Source organism: Embiotoca jacksoni, unplaced genomic scaffold, assembly GCF_022577435.1.
Source record: "Embiotoca jacksoni isolate LCO1_2020_lvr unplaced genomic scaffold, fEmbJac1.0.p SCAF_24, whole genome shotgun sequence".
Classification (NCBI taxonomy): Eukaryota; Metazoa; Chordata; class Actinopteri; family Embiotocidae; genus Embiotoca; species Embiotoca jacksoni.
Genome location: NW_027185375.1, coordinates 4,582,718 through 4,599,847, shown reverse-complemented (window position 1 = coordinate 4,599,847; position 17,130 = coordinate 4,582,718). Strand labels below are relative to the sequence as shown.

At 42.8% G+C, this 17,130-nt stretch overlaps 1 protein-coding gene across 3 annotated transcripts in view; it reads left to right on the top strand.

Moving 5' to 3' along the window:
* The window catches only part of nrxn2b (neurexin 2b), a 658,484-nt gene that overhangs the window by 265,099 nt on the left and 376,255 nt on the right, over nucleotides 1-17,130 (top strand). The gene's annotated exons all lie outside the window — the stretch shown is intronic.

Sequence of the window (17,130 nt, the reverse complement as noted above, 5' to 3'; positions counted from 1 at the left end):
CTTTCCCTCGGAGGCTGGCAGGCAACAGCTGTACTCAAGTCAAAGTACGGTTACCTTATAAAGGGTTGTAAAACTAGTCATCAAAATAGCTACTTGAGTTAGAGTACAACACTATGTACTGAAAACCTTACTTGAGTAAACTAACTGCCAGCCAACTCAAACTGCAGAATCTACTGGTTTTAAATGTAATGGTGGGCGCTCTAAACAGCTGCACTCTCTGTACTCTACTGCCAGTGATGACATTAACATATTAAGTAAGGCAGTTAACAAAGGATAATTCTTCAGGCAATTTGCCAGGGTTTCTCATACAATTAAAAGACACCACATTCAAAAAAAACATCAGGCACCCTTCCAAATATACACCATTGTTTTTAATTTTCTCTCTGCTTTATCAACACTAATTTGTGATAAAACATGCCAGAGTGCAGTTTATTAAAGTTGATGTATGTTTCTCTTCCGGCAGTCAGTTTACATTTTAATAAAAACACATCTTTCTTTTTTTTCAAGGCTAACTTTTATGCTTTACTTGCCGACCACATGACTGCTAATTTTCAAAGAGACTTTGTGCCGATGTAAAGATTGGTTTGTGCTTGATGTAACATCTCTGCACTACAGTTCAATGTAGCATGCGTATGGAGTTAATGAGCCACGTTAAGCCAAAGTTCACTGGAGCAAAAAAGTCATGAATTTCACATGGCTGCTTTCATGTTGCTGAGTTAGAAGTGTATGACCGTTCATCTGTCTAAAATGGGGAAAGTATACAATTATGTTGGAAATTAGTCATATTTATTAGTTAGAACATTAGCCCTGTGGTATACAACAACTTTGTCTTGGCAATATGGTTAGGGTTAGGGTTAGGGCTATGATGGGGCACAATTATTATTTTAAAGAAAAAACATTGATGGTGTTAAAAACACTGAGCATATGTCAAGTTGCTGTTTGACATGGTAACCTGCAACAGAGACAATCGGCACCAACTAGAAGTAGGAAGTCCCTACCTGAATATTTTACACATATCATCTTTACTCTTATTTTGAAAGAGTTCAGGACTGGTTCCCACTGGTGCACCCAAATATGAACTTTTTCCCATTAAGACGCTATAAATTTCACTCGCATATGTGGGCAAAAGATTTGTGCTGTAGAGATCTGCATTAATATGTAGTGTAAACTTTACTTTTCTCATCCTAAACAAATCTAAGCCTTGTAATAAATAGGTGGATAAAGTGTGCAGATTTGTTTACCCTCCTGTCTCTCCTACTCGTGCAAACACTGCATGGAGTAGGTATCCTAGAAACAAGTATCATATTTGTAATAATGGCTGTAATGTGATATAATGGACAAGATGTGTGTCAGTGGGGGGAGGGGACTCTGATTGTGCAAATGAAAGGTATATTCTGGCTCCAGTTAATAGGGCTTATTATGTATTTGTCCAGTCTTGCAGTGAGCCCTGTTTTAGCACAGGGCTCTGCCTTTCAGGTGCACAAGCCTATCGTTAGTGTCAGTTTACATGACATTTTCTTGTTTACCATTTGGGCTCGGAGTTTGAACAGACCTCCACTGTGATAATAGTCACCTGCCAGACATCCACAGTGGAAAGAAATGACTGAGGAAAAATGAATAAGCAGGAGGAAAAAGAAAGAGTGCAAATCAGAGAGGGGGAGAAGGAGGTGGAGTCTTGAGGTTGCTGCCTTGGTGTCTAATACCGTAGTTACAAAATTAATCGTTTCCAAGGTGACAGACAATTGAAGGCAACTGTTTTACACCCGTTATGTCTTCTTCTGTTCTACATCCAATTAGCCCCAAGAACAAGAGAGTTGGAAACAAGAGACAGGCTAAATATAACTCCTGGGGATGACAGTGAGTGAGCAATTCAAAAAGGTCAAACCACTGCACCACTTTGCCCTTTAACACACTGTACAACCACAGAGCAACTCAAAACACACCTTGTTCTCAATGTCACATCCGGACGGATCACATGACCCAACTTCCAGTAGTCTTAAACATCAGACCCTTGATTCCACTCTTTTTGTCTCTACAAAAAAATTAAATGTACTTTTTTTTCACTACCTGCACGGTCCTCGAGCGCTCTTCAAACACTGTCAATCAAAGTAATGGCATAGGGGATTAAATTACAACGAAGCGTACACTCTTAAAATGTGACCTGCAGGTACATTTAAAGAAAAAAAGGAATCTAATCAAGTGTCTTTATAACCAAGGGCTCGTGGGTCTGAATGAACTCTGTGGACACTTTGTAGACATACATTTGACTTAAAAAGTCAAGTGAGTGATTACAATTGCAAATACATGCACAATGTCAAAAAGATGAAACCATTTGTAATTCAATTACTTACTTAACATATATATGGTTGTTTTTTTGTTTTGTTTTTTTAACAGTTTTTGTTACAATTTATCTTATCCCATACTCGATTTGAAAAATATATTCTCTGTAACTCTGCAGGAGTAATTTCCACCACACAACAATCCACTTAATATGATAAAAACATAGAGTCCTGCAGCTCTGTATCCACCTGCCTCTCTAAGAAATATGAGGCATCTTTGAAAACCCTGGCTCACTCAGACTTAGGTATAAATATTGTTTGTAAGGCTCAGTGGGTAAATAAAAAAACCTAAATGTATTTTTGCTCTCATTCACTACTTCACTATTTCACTGTGCACAGCTCATTCAATATTGACACTCCTGCTTATTTGGCAGCTTCCCACAGAACAAATGGCAAGATGGCATATTCACTGTGGCTCAACAAGCATCTTGAGTGGGGAAGGAGCGGCCAATGCAACGAAGAACTTTGGCCTTCAGCAAATGGGCTGCAAAGATGACAAAGTATAGTTCCTTCATTACAATCAGCCCACGGATCGATACTTACAGTAATCACCAGCTGTGCAGTGAAAGGAGAGTGAAGAGGCCCGGTGGTGGGAACAATGCTCCTGTATTTCAGCCCAACAAGAGACCAGAGAGATCCATCACCGCAGTCACAAAGTGCCAATACAGCTAACTCTTCACAAGCAATGTGAAGGCTGGACATGAGAGACAGGATTAATTTATAATAGAAGACTACTCCGTGGGTTATAAATTAAAATGCATAATTTTGACTAGTACTGCATGCTTAATACTATATCATATAGTTTAATGAACAAATGCAGTATTGACTCCTGCAGAATCACAGTAATAGCAAACATGTCTGTTTTTGCTACATTACACTGTATACATACATGTCTAATATCTCACGAAGCTTCTAGCATATGGTTATGAGCATAGACTGTACAACAAAAAGGACATAGTCTCCCTTTGTGAAAACTGAAGCCAATGTGTACGTGTCTTAAAGTGCAATACCACTGAGGACCACAAGGGGCTGTCTCCAAAAACCTCTGGTTCCGCAGAAAAAGCTTTAGCTGCTCTAATGAAATGCTAAGGCAATAATTTGTTTCTATAATTGTATCATTAGCTGATGTAACCCACATTAGTTTTACCAGCAACTAAAGGGTTAACTCAAACATGCAGTACCGACGTTCACCAGAGGGGCGCTGTGGTGCACGTCGGGAGATCAAAGCCTTCTCCCGGCAGAAGACCCTTTATGTCTCAATGAAACAGCAGAATGAGCGACACCATGAAGAATCTCATTTGGTTGATTTTTGCTCACTGCTGTTGAGGATCTTTATTTATTTGATCGTTAACCAGACCGACTCCGAAGGAAAAAGTTTCTTTAAGTCTGAGAAGAATCTCCGGTGAGTGACGGATGCGTTGCTAAGAGTTAGCCGTTGCTGTAGAGCTACAAAGGAGGACAGTTGTTTAGTTGGGCTAAAGATACCGATCAGGAGAGAAGAGAAAAAAACCCAGTCGGAGATAAATATTAAATTGTTGTTGAATATTATTTTACGTGGTTGATATCTGTGATTGTGGAGCTACATGTGACCGACGGGGCTAGTTAAGCGCTAGCTAAGCGCTGGGGGTTAATGCGTCGGGACCTGTTGAACCGAGCGGGAACGATGACGTCATGTTCTTGTTTTGGCGCCAGAAGTAAACGGTCAGATTGAGAACAGCTGTTGAGTGTGTTGCTTAGTAACGGTGGACGTTTAAATAATGTCTGTTAGGTATAAGTGACGGATGTCACTGAGACATGAGCACATGTGTGTGTGAAATATGTTAATATTGACCATAGTGAATATTATATATATATATATATATATATATATACATACATATATATACATATATATATATGTATGTGTGTAATACTATTTTACTGGTCATTTACTGTTCCACCAACAATAGAGTTTAGAAATTACAGTACTGACATCATATTAAATTCTGCTGCATGCAGATTGTTTTTTTTTTTGGTATGGATCTGTGATGGAGACAGCGATCCCCAGAAACCTCCACAGAGCGCTGGAGCTGAGTGACCCTGTGATCCCTGATCATCTTCTCCGTGGGTGAAGCTGCATTTGGTCTTCTTGGATTCTCCTGCCGGAGCACCGACGAGCAAAAAGATTCAGATAAGAGTTAGTCTGAGAGCCTCCAGACATACACTACCGGGTAGTAGACTGAAAGACAAGAGACTGAAACTGACTGACTGTGAGAGAAATACCGGTATTGGGGTTAGTATTTGAATTTGTTATTTTTCTTTTATGTTGTTCCCTTGATTTTCTGTGTGTTAATAACTATAATAAATTGCAGTTCAGTTCCTTGTTTTAAACTGCAAACATTTGCCGTGTCTCATTCACTCCCAGAGCGACCTAAAGACAGTCCTAAACTTAACACAGGAAATCTACTGTGTTACATAGATACTACATATGGCGGGCGAGCCAGCCAGGAGTGTTTGAGACACGGCTCATGTCAATAGATTAATAATTCAGTGTTGATTAAGTTTAGATAAATTTCTATTTTTTTGAAGTGGAATTACATCCTATGCTAGTATTTTAAGTTACATAAATTGCCCCAGAAAAAAAAAAAAATGGATGTTGAACAAAAATATGGTATTCATGCCAGAAGGTCTGTCTGTGTGTCTGGTATCAACAGTGCTGATACAGATAGTGACATCATTGCCTCTCTGGGCACATTTGGTGCTGTAGAAAGGGTGGTGAGAGTGCAGAGTATAGAAGAGCAGGGTGATCACACTGCCATTGTGGAGTTTGAGTTGGAAGCTGCCAGAGCTATACTTGAGACCGATTTCCCCTTTGAGATACAGAATGTGAGTGACCCAACTGTGAAATGGCAGGTGGACAGTATTAGAGTACTTAGCCAGCTTCCTAACTATGAACCAGACGCCGATGTTGAATCTTCAAATTCAAGTGATAATAGTGACTCTGACAACAGTATCCACTCTAACTATAGCACTACACCCTTGATACGCAAACCCAGTAAGAAATGTGATCTGAAAGAGCCCCTTCCGCTTGAGTTTGATGGGAAATCCAACAAGAACCGAAGACATGGTTCAGCTAAAATGAAACCAACTTCAGCTCAAGGTTTCACACTCAATGAAGTGACAAATCCACCTGAAGTGCAACGCATTGTGGTGGAACATGTTATTAAAACTGAAACCTCCACACCTCAGAACCAGTCAAAATGGCTGCGCTCATTCTCGGGGCGAACACCTAAGCCGGCCGGTGAAGCAGATTTTGATACATGGTGCCTTCATGTGGATTCGATGTTTCAGGATGGCAGCTCAATCAATGTGCAACGAAGGAAAATACTGGAGAGTCTCCTCCCGCCAGCCTCAGATGTTGTGAAGCAGCTTGGTTTCTCAGCCCATCCCAGAGATTATGTTAAGTTGTTGGATTCTGCTTATGGCCTGGTGGAGGACGGTGAGGAAATATTTGCTAAGTTTCTGAACACCAATCAGAACCCAGGTGAGAAAGCATCTGAGTACCTACAGAGGCTGCAGGTGTTACTAAGCACTGCTGTGAAGAGAAATGGAGTAAAGAGGTCTGACGCAAACCGTCACCTACTAAAACAGTTCAGACGTGGCTGCTGGGATCACACCCTTGTCCTACAACTAGAACTCAAAACTGACAAACCACCTGACTTTGCAGAGCTGTTACTGCAGCTCAGAACAGAAGAGGATAGAAGAGCCACCAAACTGGATAGAATGCACCGCCATTTTGGAACCTCCAAAGCCAAGGTTATGGCAAGTGTGCACTCTATGTCTGACATCTCTCCATATAGTGATCCCCATGCAAGTGTATTGCAGGCATACATTTCTGAGACTGAGAATCTGAGGGAACAGGTGTCTGAGCTACAGATGCAGCTCAACATGAAAAAGTCTGAAAAGAAAATGAAGCATCATAATAAGGCAGCTGAAACGAACAACGATTCACCCACAGCCAGAGCCGAGGTTCAAGTCCATCAGGTGACACCTCAGTCCATCCCTAAATCACAACCAAAAGCTTGGTTTTGTTTCAGGTGTGGTGAAGACGGGCACATAGCAAAAACATGTGAAAACCCCATTAACAAAGCAGCTGTCGACCAAAAGTACAGAGAGCTTAAAGCCAAACAGGAAGAATGGAAGGCCAAGCAGGGTCTACCTTTAAACTGGACCGGGTTCCAGTAGCGGGACATGCTGGAACCACGATTTTAGATGATGGTCCCATGAGTAAGGAGAAACACAGAGGAGTCAAATGTCAACAGAGTGATTCCTCTAGAAATCAGCTTCCAGGTGGTTTAGTAGGCTCTAAATCTGTAGCTGATGTTACGATTGAAAATATTCAGTGCAGTTGCCTCATTGACACTGGTTCGCAGGTCACAACATTCTCAAAATCCTTTCATGATAGCCACTTATCTTCCCATCCGATTCTCCCCCTGGGTAACTTATTGGAAGTGGAGGGAGCTGCTGGCCAAATTGTTCCATACCTTGGCTATATTGAAGTTGACATACTCTTCCCCCAGAGTTTTACAGGACAGCCAGTAAAGGTTGGCACCTTAGCACTCATCGTTCCTGATCACAGAGCTAATGCAGAAGTTCCTGTTCTAATTGGTACAAATGCCCTCGACACCCTGTATGAAGGTTTTGAAGGTGAGCCACAAATCCCAGAGAATTGTGCTTATGCTTCCCTCATAAGACACTTGCATAGCATTTACAAAGACAAGACACAGGACAATGGTAAAGTTGGGAGAGTCAAACTACAATGCAAGAGGAGCAAAGTCATACCAGCTGGTCAGAGAATGGCAGTGACAGGATACACGAGAAATGTTCCAACTGCTCCTGGAGCTCCCCTCATGGTGGAGCCTCCCACCTCCTCTAATCTACCAAATGGTTTGGCCTTTTGCAGCTACATTATGTCAAGCCCACATCAGACTTCATTCAAAGTCCCCATACTGCTTAAAAATGAGACCACACATGACATCAAGTTGCCAGCCCATCTTGCCCTTGCAGAGCTCTCAGTCCCCTTTTTCATCTCCCCATCAGTCCCCCCAATGGGTGAGCCTCAAATGGAACGAAAGGCTTCACAACAGCCAAGCACCAAAGCTGAATGTTATGGTGTATCTCAAGTGAGTTCCGCAGGCACCATTAATTTTGATTTCTCGGATTCCGCTTTATCAGAGCGATGGAAAGACAGAATCACCAGAAAGCTGAATTCCCTCCCCGAAGTCTTCGCTATGGGAGATCTTGATCACGGACATACAACTGCTGTCAAGCATAAGATACGCTTGTCCGATCCAACTCCCTTCAAGCAGAGGGCGAGGCCCATCCACCCTTCGGACTATGAAGCTGTGCGTCTGCACCTTAAAGAACTGTATGACGCAAGCATCATCAGAGAGTCGGAGAGTCCATTCGCTTCACCGATAGTCGTGGTAAGAAAGAAAAATTATCAGATCCGCCTGTGTGTGTGGACTACAGGAAGTTAAATATCCAGACTATCAAGGATGCTTATGCTTTGCCAAACATCGAGGAGACTTTTGCAGTTCTGACTGGATCCATGTGGTTTTCAGTCATGGACTTGAAATCAGGTTACTATCAGGTCGAGGTACAAGAAGAGGATAAACACAAGACAGCCTTTGTTACGCCCATGGGATTTTGGGAATTCAACAGAATGCCACAAGGAGTGACCAATGCACCAAGCACTTTTCAGAGGGTCATGGAGAAATGTATGGGCTCACTGAATCTAACAGAAGTCGTTGTTTTCCTTGATGACCTTATTGTGTTCTCTGACACCCTTGAGGAACATGAGGAGCGGCTCATGCGAGTTTTGAACAGGCTTAAGGAATTTGGTCTGAAGTTGTCACCTGAAAAGTGCCATTTTTTTAAAAAGTCAGTAAGATACCTGGGACATATTGTCTCAGAGGATGGTGTAAAAACTGACCCTGAAAAGATAGCTGCATTGACCACTTGGCCTAGACCAACCAACATCAGCGAGCTGAAGTCATTCTTAGGGTTCACTGGGTACTACAGGAGGTTTGTGAAGGACTATTCTAAAATCTCCAAGCCTCTAAACGATCTGACTGCAGGTTACATACCTGCAAAGAAGAAGTCCAAAAACCAAAAGTCTGTTTCCAGCACTGCCCTGAAACAGCCATTTGGCGGAAGGTGGACACTGTCATGTGAAGAGGCATTCAAAATGCTCATTGAAAAGCTGACAACTGCACCTGTGTTAGGTTTCGCAAATCCCAAGAAACCATACATCTTACACACTGATGCCAGTTTACTTGGACTTGGTGCAGCTCTGTATCAAGAGCAAGATGGTCAAATTAAGGTAATCGCTTATGCCAGTAGAGGATTGTCAAACTGTGAACGAAGATATCCCACCCATAAGTTCGAGTTTCTCGCTCTCAAGTGGGCCGTCTCTGAGAAGTTCTTTGATTACCTCTATGGAGTTGAGTTCACCGTCATGACAGACAATAACCCATTGACTTATGTGCTGACATCTGCCAAGCTTGATGCTGCAGGACACCGGTGGCTTGCTGCACTATCCAATTTCAACTTCAGCATCCAGTACAGAGCCGGGAAAAGGAATCAAGATGCGGATGGGCTATCTAGACGCCCACACGAATCACCCGAGGTGGATCATAGTGCAGCTGCTGAGGATGAAAGAGTGAGGCAGTTCATTTCTAAGTTTGTGACAGAGGGTGACCCAGGAAAGGAAAGAGGGACAACTTTCCCTGAGGAAGCTGTCAAAGCCATATGTCAGAGACACCACTTTGACAAAACTCCTGAAACGGAAGGAGAAAACATCCTTGTGCCAGTTGCAGTTGAGAGTCTTGCCATGGATGTGAATGCGATCCCTGCAGAGTTCCTTCAAGCTGACCTGCCCCCTGGAGCAAGCACTCTTCCCAGGATGTCACTGCAGGAATGGGCTGTAGAACAGAGAAATGATTCAGCGATCAGCAGAGTCATAGACATTGTAAATGCCAGGAGACGTCTGTCTTACCGTGTTAGGCAGAACGAGGAGAGGGAAGTGCAGCTGATTCTCAGAGTCCAAGACCAGCTTGTTCTAAATGATGGAGTCCTGTATAGGAAGCGGGTTCACCAAAGTGAGGCTTCCTTCCAGCTCGTGCTTCCCAAGAAATACAGAGAAATTGCTCTTCAAAGTCTCCACGATTTTGTGGGTCACATGGGATTTGACAGAACTATGGATCTTGTTCGCACACGCTTCTATTGGCCGAGAATGTGCACTGATGTTGATGAGAAAGTCAGGAAATGTGAGCGATGTATTCTCCGCAAGGCCAAAGCAGAGAAAACTGCTCGTCGTGTGAACATACAGACCAGTCGACCGCTGGAGCTCGTCTGTATGGATTACTTGTCCTTGGAACCTGATGGCCGCGGGACAAAGAATATATTAGTGATAACGGACCACTTCACTAAGTACGCCGTGGCAGTGCCCACATCAGACCAAAAGGCAAAGACCGTAGCCAAGGCATTGTGGAACAGTTTCTTTGTTCACTACGGTATACCTGAACGCCTGCACAGCGACCAAGGTCGTGATTTTGAGTCTGCTGTTATTAAGGACCTATGTCATTTGCTGGGGACAAAGAAAACAAGAACTACTCCTTATCACCCACGTGGAAACCCAGTCGAGCGGTTCAACCGCACTCTCCTACAGATGCTTGGGACGCTCCCAGAAGACTACAAGACCAGGTGGCGTGATTTTGTGCAGCCGTTGGTCCATGCCTATAACTGTACCAAGAATGACACAACTCGATTTTCCCCTTATCAGCTGATGTTTGGAAGACAGCCAAACCTTCCCATTGATGTAGCATTTGGACTTTCTCTGGCAGGGCAGAAGAAAATCACACACACTGAGTACGTGAAAAAACTCAGAGAAAGCCCACAGGAGAGTTACAAACTTGCAGTCGAACACAGCGAGAAAACTGCTCATCGCAACAAGCAGCGATATGATTTGAAAGTGAGAGAATCCGTTTTGGATGTAGGAGATCATGTTCTTGTCAAGAATGTTGGGATACGAGGAAAGCATAAGATAGCCGACAGATGGAGCCGAGCTGTGCACAAAGTGGTCAAGCACATTGGGGATTCTCCTGTGTATGTCGTGGCTCCACTCACTTCTGACGGCCCAGAGAGAACGGTACACTGCGATCTACTCTTACCATGTGGATTTTTAGCATCATCGCAACAAGACAAAGTAGATCTGGGACCCAAGAGACAATTAGCAGTCAGAGCACCGCAGGAAAGTCCTGTGCCTGAAATGGAAGAAGTGGAACACCAGTATGAAAGTCATGAAGAAAGGGAGTACTACTATCCCATCCCAGTTCAAGAGGACGTCACTTACCCAACCATCACCATTGTGCATGAAATTCCAAGAACTGCAGTTGAACCTACCCCAGAATCAAACAAAGTCCCGATGATTCCTGATATATCAACTCTAAACCCTGCCGCTGAAGTATTTCAGCCCAGGACAGATGGAGATGAAAAAAGTGCTGAGGATGAGATCCCAGGTCAGAGTGGGGAACGGAGAGCGCATGAAAACTCACCTGTGAATGAACAAAATGACCCTGTTGAACACTTACCTGTTGATGGAGATCCAGTGTAAACTCTAAAATTGTGTGGCAATACTTACCTGTGAATACATTCCTTTCTGATATTTTTGGGACAGCCCTACCCTTGTCCCATGAGTGACAACACATCGTCGGTACACAGCAGGTTTTGAGAGACAGGCGATGCAGAGACCGATGCAGAAGCTTAGAATACCATAAATGTTTTAGTTAAAGACAGCTGACAGTTTAGATTTACGTGTGAGGCGGACAAAGATGGCAAAATCCATGAAGAAATGAAACCTAAAACAGGTAGGGGCCGCAAAGATCTGAGCAATCGATCAATCATCCCACCTCAGCACTTCCGCAGCATCCTACCCTCTGACACGGGAACTCTCCCCACTCTTTAAAATCTGCATCGCTTCTTTCTCTTTTACTCTGTTTCAGTTTGTAGCATTGGCTTCTGTCGTGGAAATGATGTATTTCCAGTGAGAAATGAACAGATAATCAGTGATACAATGAACTGTCTTTTGTAAATTTAATCAGACGAGATAATATAAGAATATCAATAATAATTATGAATGCCATAAGAATACTAAGGAATCAAGAATCCCAAATCAAATAATTACAGATGAAAGAATTACAGAGTCAATATATTTCAGCTGAAAGAACAGGCTCATGCACACAGGCTGTGCAACGCGAGTCTGACCCCACATACAGATACAGTCACACATTTGTAACCGAAAACATGTAGTCAAAACATAGAACAGGGAAATCTTCTCCCGTGAGGATGTTCTGTTTTCCTCTTCACTAGACATAGCTAAGCAAGCTTTTTACACACAAATGTGCTTCAGGTCTGCTGGAAAGTTACAGAGAATCATTGTAGCACACAGGTTATTATACATATATATATATATATATATATATATATATATATATATATATATATATATATTTGTTGCTTTTTTCTTTGCGGCATGCTTCATGATTGGCTCTGGATGGAGGAAGGAGAGATTGTGCATGCGTTTTTTTTAAATTTTTTTTTATCTTTGCTTCATGATGGAGCTGTTTGCTTCCTAGTGGGGCGGGATTTTTCACAAAGCGGTTGAGCACAGGCAAGTTCTTTAAAACTGGCCAAATATTTAATAAGCAAACACACATTTTTCACTGCAGTTCAGATGTCTGTGCCTTGCAGCTTGCATAAGAGAATAGCCGCTGTCTATGGACCCAGCATGCCTGTTTGATTCATGAAGCAGCATCAAAGCTTTCATATGCCCCTTACATATCCCACTGCTCTTTCTCATCTTGCTGTTGAATCGTTTCTCCAAAGCTGTCGGATACTCTCTCTGCGGGGTGGATGGCACTCATCGAAAGCTAATAGAGGGTGACTGTATATGCACATACGTGTGTGTTTGTGTGTGTGTGTGTGTGTGTGTGTGTGTAACAACAGCGAGGTAATGCGATGCGATGAGCGGATTTGCCAGCATGGGGTCATCTAGATTTTGGATGTTTTTGCACGCACACACTCTCAGACACTTTGTCTTGTCTTATTCCATTCTCTTTTTTACTAATTCCCCTAAAACTACCTAATCACTTCCAATGTGTAATCCAATGGGCCAAAAAGCAGTATGTTAAGGTTCATTATACGTTGACTAATGCAACACACTAGTTTGGATGGAGCTATTCATGCAGCTCATCTTATTAAACCTGCTCTCTCTATGTCTGAGCTGAATCCAATTTAATAACACACGCTGCACTGCGCTTTTATTACTGTGATATCCACCAAAGATTAGCCTACAATGGCACTTCCGGGGCAACATTGGCAATCATAGATTGTATTTGTGTTGCCGTGACATTTTATCACCATTTATGATGCTCTGCTTTTCCAGAGTGTGGACACTCTGGACAGATCATAAATTCTAGCATCGGTAGTACAGGCAAGCTTGGTCGCATACTTAAACATACGCTGATGCTCATTGCTTATTGAAGCTATTGCAAGATTGTCAAGACTGTATCGGCACTGTGTGTGTGGCTTGCAGTGTGCGATAGTCCAAGTCAATGGCATTGATTCCCCTCTGGCTGGAATTCCATCCCTCTCCCTCACACACTCACGGTGTAGCTCACAGAAATTAACACCCTCTGAAGAACAATGAAGGCCACAGATTGCAGAGGACAAAATGCTTGACACAATGTCTCCAGAAAAGTCCTTAGCTACTGCTGGTGGAGTGGTTGTGACAGAGGTCGCAGTGGAGGTCGAGGTTACTGAATCCATTTTGAGTAAGGTAAAGGCAGGGGAGAGAAAACAGTGAATTCTGAAGGATGTGTTTTAAGGTGGATCAGGAGTGCTTAAAAAAAAGGAGGTTGCCTGATATTGTACTAATTCCTTGGTTCAGCTAGAGAGCAGTACTTTAGCTGGAGGTTTTTATTTTTTAAGCCAGTAAACCGCCATATCCACTGCATATAAGCATAGAAAGTCCAAGCTTCATTAAAGGCCACTAAAGCTGGGTGAAGACGAGCTTGGATCAAATAGTTCAAAGACTGTTCTTGCTGCGTCAGAACAGAGCGCAGCACAGTGGTGTGCACAGATCAGGGAGAACCTATAACCTTTGTGAGAAGGACCACTGTGACATGCCCATTTGCGACTTTGACATGGGCCTGAAAGTTGAGGAAAGACGGCACATCAAATTCAACATGAAGCACATTCTTGGGTCTTTGGACAGTGACGTTCTGGTCCTCTTATAATGCAAATGACACTCGAAACAGCTGGCCCGGCTCAATGCTTCATTGCTGTAGAATTTCTGAAGCATTTCAAGACTCCATGTTGAAATCCAAAAAGCACACAAACTACTTGTCACTAAAAATGTGTTTTACTCAGCCGATGATCTTTCTCAAGCGACGTACAAAGGAATACTCAGGAAGGTTATAGCTTCTTCCTGGTACATGCAAATCGCATCTAACCCCTCAAAACAACTGCTTTAAAGATCTGTTGAATAAACTCTGTAAAGGCAAATATCAGAGGAACTCAACATTTAATTAATAATAAAGTCACCATTACGGGTGGTTACATTTCAAATGAGTCATTTCTGTAATGTAGTCAGGGCCTTCTGTGAGGTTAATTGAGACCTTGACAGCACTTTAGTCTCTGCTGCATGCCCGTGTGTCTCATCTTTCCTCTGGCTAGAGTGCCTGCTCTTGGGCTTCGTGGAATGAGATTTGATCTGAGTGAAAAGCGTATACGCCAAGTGTGTACGCGCATGTAATCAAAAGAGCTCTGCCATGGGACCAAATGGAAGAGATAGAGATGTACAGTAGGTGTAAGATGAAAAACACACATACGTACGGCACATATTCGCAGGAGCTGAAGTGGTCTCAGTTAGGGAAAGACGAAGTCTTTTATATTATTTTTTGTGTGTCTTGGCTGAAGTGATCTTGTCACTCCTGGGAGCTGGGAGGAGGGCTCCTCTGGTGCTCTGCGGTGTGGGGGAATATTGCCGAGCGCAAGGGCTTGCCGGAGATACAGGAAATGACTTAACCTGACTCACAATATGAGATGGATCATTGTACATTTTCAGATAGCACTTTTTTTTCCCTTGCCGCTGTCTCTAAATTTACAAACAAAAACCGTATGACTGTTAATCTGAAAACCATTCATTGAGGGTCATTGTTGGCATCCTGACCAGACCGACTGGTGTCACGGTGAACACCCTCCTCCCTGTCCTTTGCTGTCACTCTCCGATCCTCCCCAGCTTTTTCTCCCCCTCTCAGCGTTCTGTTCATTAAACAGACATAAACAAAAGAACGTTTCTTTTTTTGGTTTGCTGCTTGCGTCTCGCCATTGCATGCGGCTCAATCTCACTGAGCTCACGGAGGCAATCACAAGCTGTTTGTTGCTTACCGTTAACAGCCCATACTATGGGAAGGGAGGGGGGGGGGGTCCAACTTAGTACATAATTGAAAATGGTCGCCGTGGTCCATTTGCCACGCGTTTGTTCTTGCTTCACCAGCAACACAGCCACAGCCAGGATGCTGCTCTTAAGGGATTTGCTTTTGTGTGTAATTTTTCCCCTCCTTCTCTTTCTCTCTCCTTTGATGCTTTTTTTTTTTTTTTTTTTTATGACAATTCACACTTTAGTTGAGATTGCTCCAAATTTCGATTTCAACCAAAATGCTCTTTTAAGTAGCTGTCTCTGTCTGGATGCTATTCGTCCCTCACTTCTCTTTAAAAAAAAAAAAAAAATGTTTTTCTTTAATCTGAGTGCATTCACCCTTAGTATGTGGCTGTGTTTGTCTCAACGTGAGCACAATCATCCCTCTTTAATATTTCACAAGTACAGCAGTTAGCCTGTCACTTAACACGGTACTACTTTCTGAATGTTTTACTTTTCCATGTGTCTCCCATGCAGCAGTTATTCCTAATGAAATAAACTTTTTCTCATGTAGGCCCCATATTGAAAAAGTCATGGTCAAATCTCAGTACTGAACGCATAACTTTCAAATCGACACACCATTATCCACCAGCACTCGTTCTCCTCTCACCTGAGATTGCTCCTGTGGTTAACTCAGTCGCTCATAGGATTTGGCTTTCAATCTGTCTGCCAACGGGCCACCTACCCACCTCCCACCCCCACTTCTAGCCAGCCCAGCCTCTCTCCTCAGGGAAATGCATCGAGGTTTTGAAGTGATTTTGTTGTAATGGAACTTCAGGATAAACTAGATTTGATGATCCACCCGTACGAGGGAGATACTCTGGGCACTTTGAGTTTGCCCTCTCTCTCCCTCCGTATTTGAGCCCTAAACCTGATTACCTGTGGCTGATTCTTCAGTCCTGCCTCCCCTGGGAAACAGAGGTGTGGAGGGGCAAATGAACACAGGAAGTAGAGTGTCACTTCAGATCACAGTTCATGTCAGGAGACCAGTTGATCTGGATAACTGCAGAGTGAGGAAGAGTTATTTGAGAGTTGAGATATCTTGCTGTTATTGCTGATGTTGTGTGCGTGTGTGCTTTTTTTGTCCCAAGAAGCAGCTGATGTATAATACCTCGATGAAAATGAATTGTAGTTTGTCTGAGGATCCACCTCTTTGTTGTTATTATATTTAAGTTTAAATAAAAATGTAGTTGATCCTGCATGGGAATGAGTTCATATTTGCAACAAACATAATGTGATCTTAGGGAAAGAGGATGTATAGATAATATATAACCCAGGCGTCTCAAAATTTTAGAAAATGAAAGTGTCCGAGACCTACTCATGTTAAGTAACATGTAGCTGAGCTCCAACAAACCTGCTTAATACGCTTTTTCTATCAGAACAATAGCAAGTTGATATACAATAAAACTAGAAACACACACTAACAACCTGATGTTACTGCGTGCTTTGTATAACCAAACTTGACAGCAGCAAGGAAATATTGGCAGGTGTTTGGCTGAAAGCTGAATTGCTTTGTGTCACAGGGAGGCGGGATGTCTGTGCATTTGATTGGATAGAAAAGTAAACAGATTTACCAAGAGACTTTGGGTTATCAGATATATATACATAATGTTTCGAACCTTCCACAATCAACTCAGAAATGCGTTGCGTTCTACTGATAGATCACGATCTATCGGATGGAGACCCCTGATATAGTTTTATAACGCATAAAACAGTTGGAAGAGTAAATATTATATTCACACTGTAAGAGAAAATAATCAGAGGAACAATTTTTGAGAATTTGAGGAATCCTACTATTCCTCCTTCTCCTGGGCTGCAGTGTCCACACTCTTACTCCTGTGATTGAGGTGTCACTGTTGTGAGGGCTCTTGCAGCCTCCTTTCTGTTGTGACAGCTGCAGGTGTTTGTTCCTGACAGATGCACACAGTGTCCTCCCTGGCTGCTGTTAGGCTGCTGTTTGACATGTGTCCATCGTACAAAACTGTCTGTTTTGACTGGTAGTGTGTGAACAAAGCTCAGTGCAGTGGAAGGAGCCCATGTGCTGCACAGACAGCCTGGCAGGCGGTATCAAAGCTGTCAATACCTTTTTCTTTCCTTTCTGTTTGGCTTTTTTTTTTAAGTTGCTCTTTTAATCCACATTGTCTGGTCTTTGCATTCATATTTCTCTGTTTTGGCTCAATTCAAAAACATTGTCGCTCTAACCCAGCTGCTTGTTTTGCCCGTGTTGCTAGTGTTAAATTAAGGTTTGAAGTGAGCACAGAGTAATCC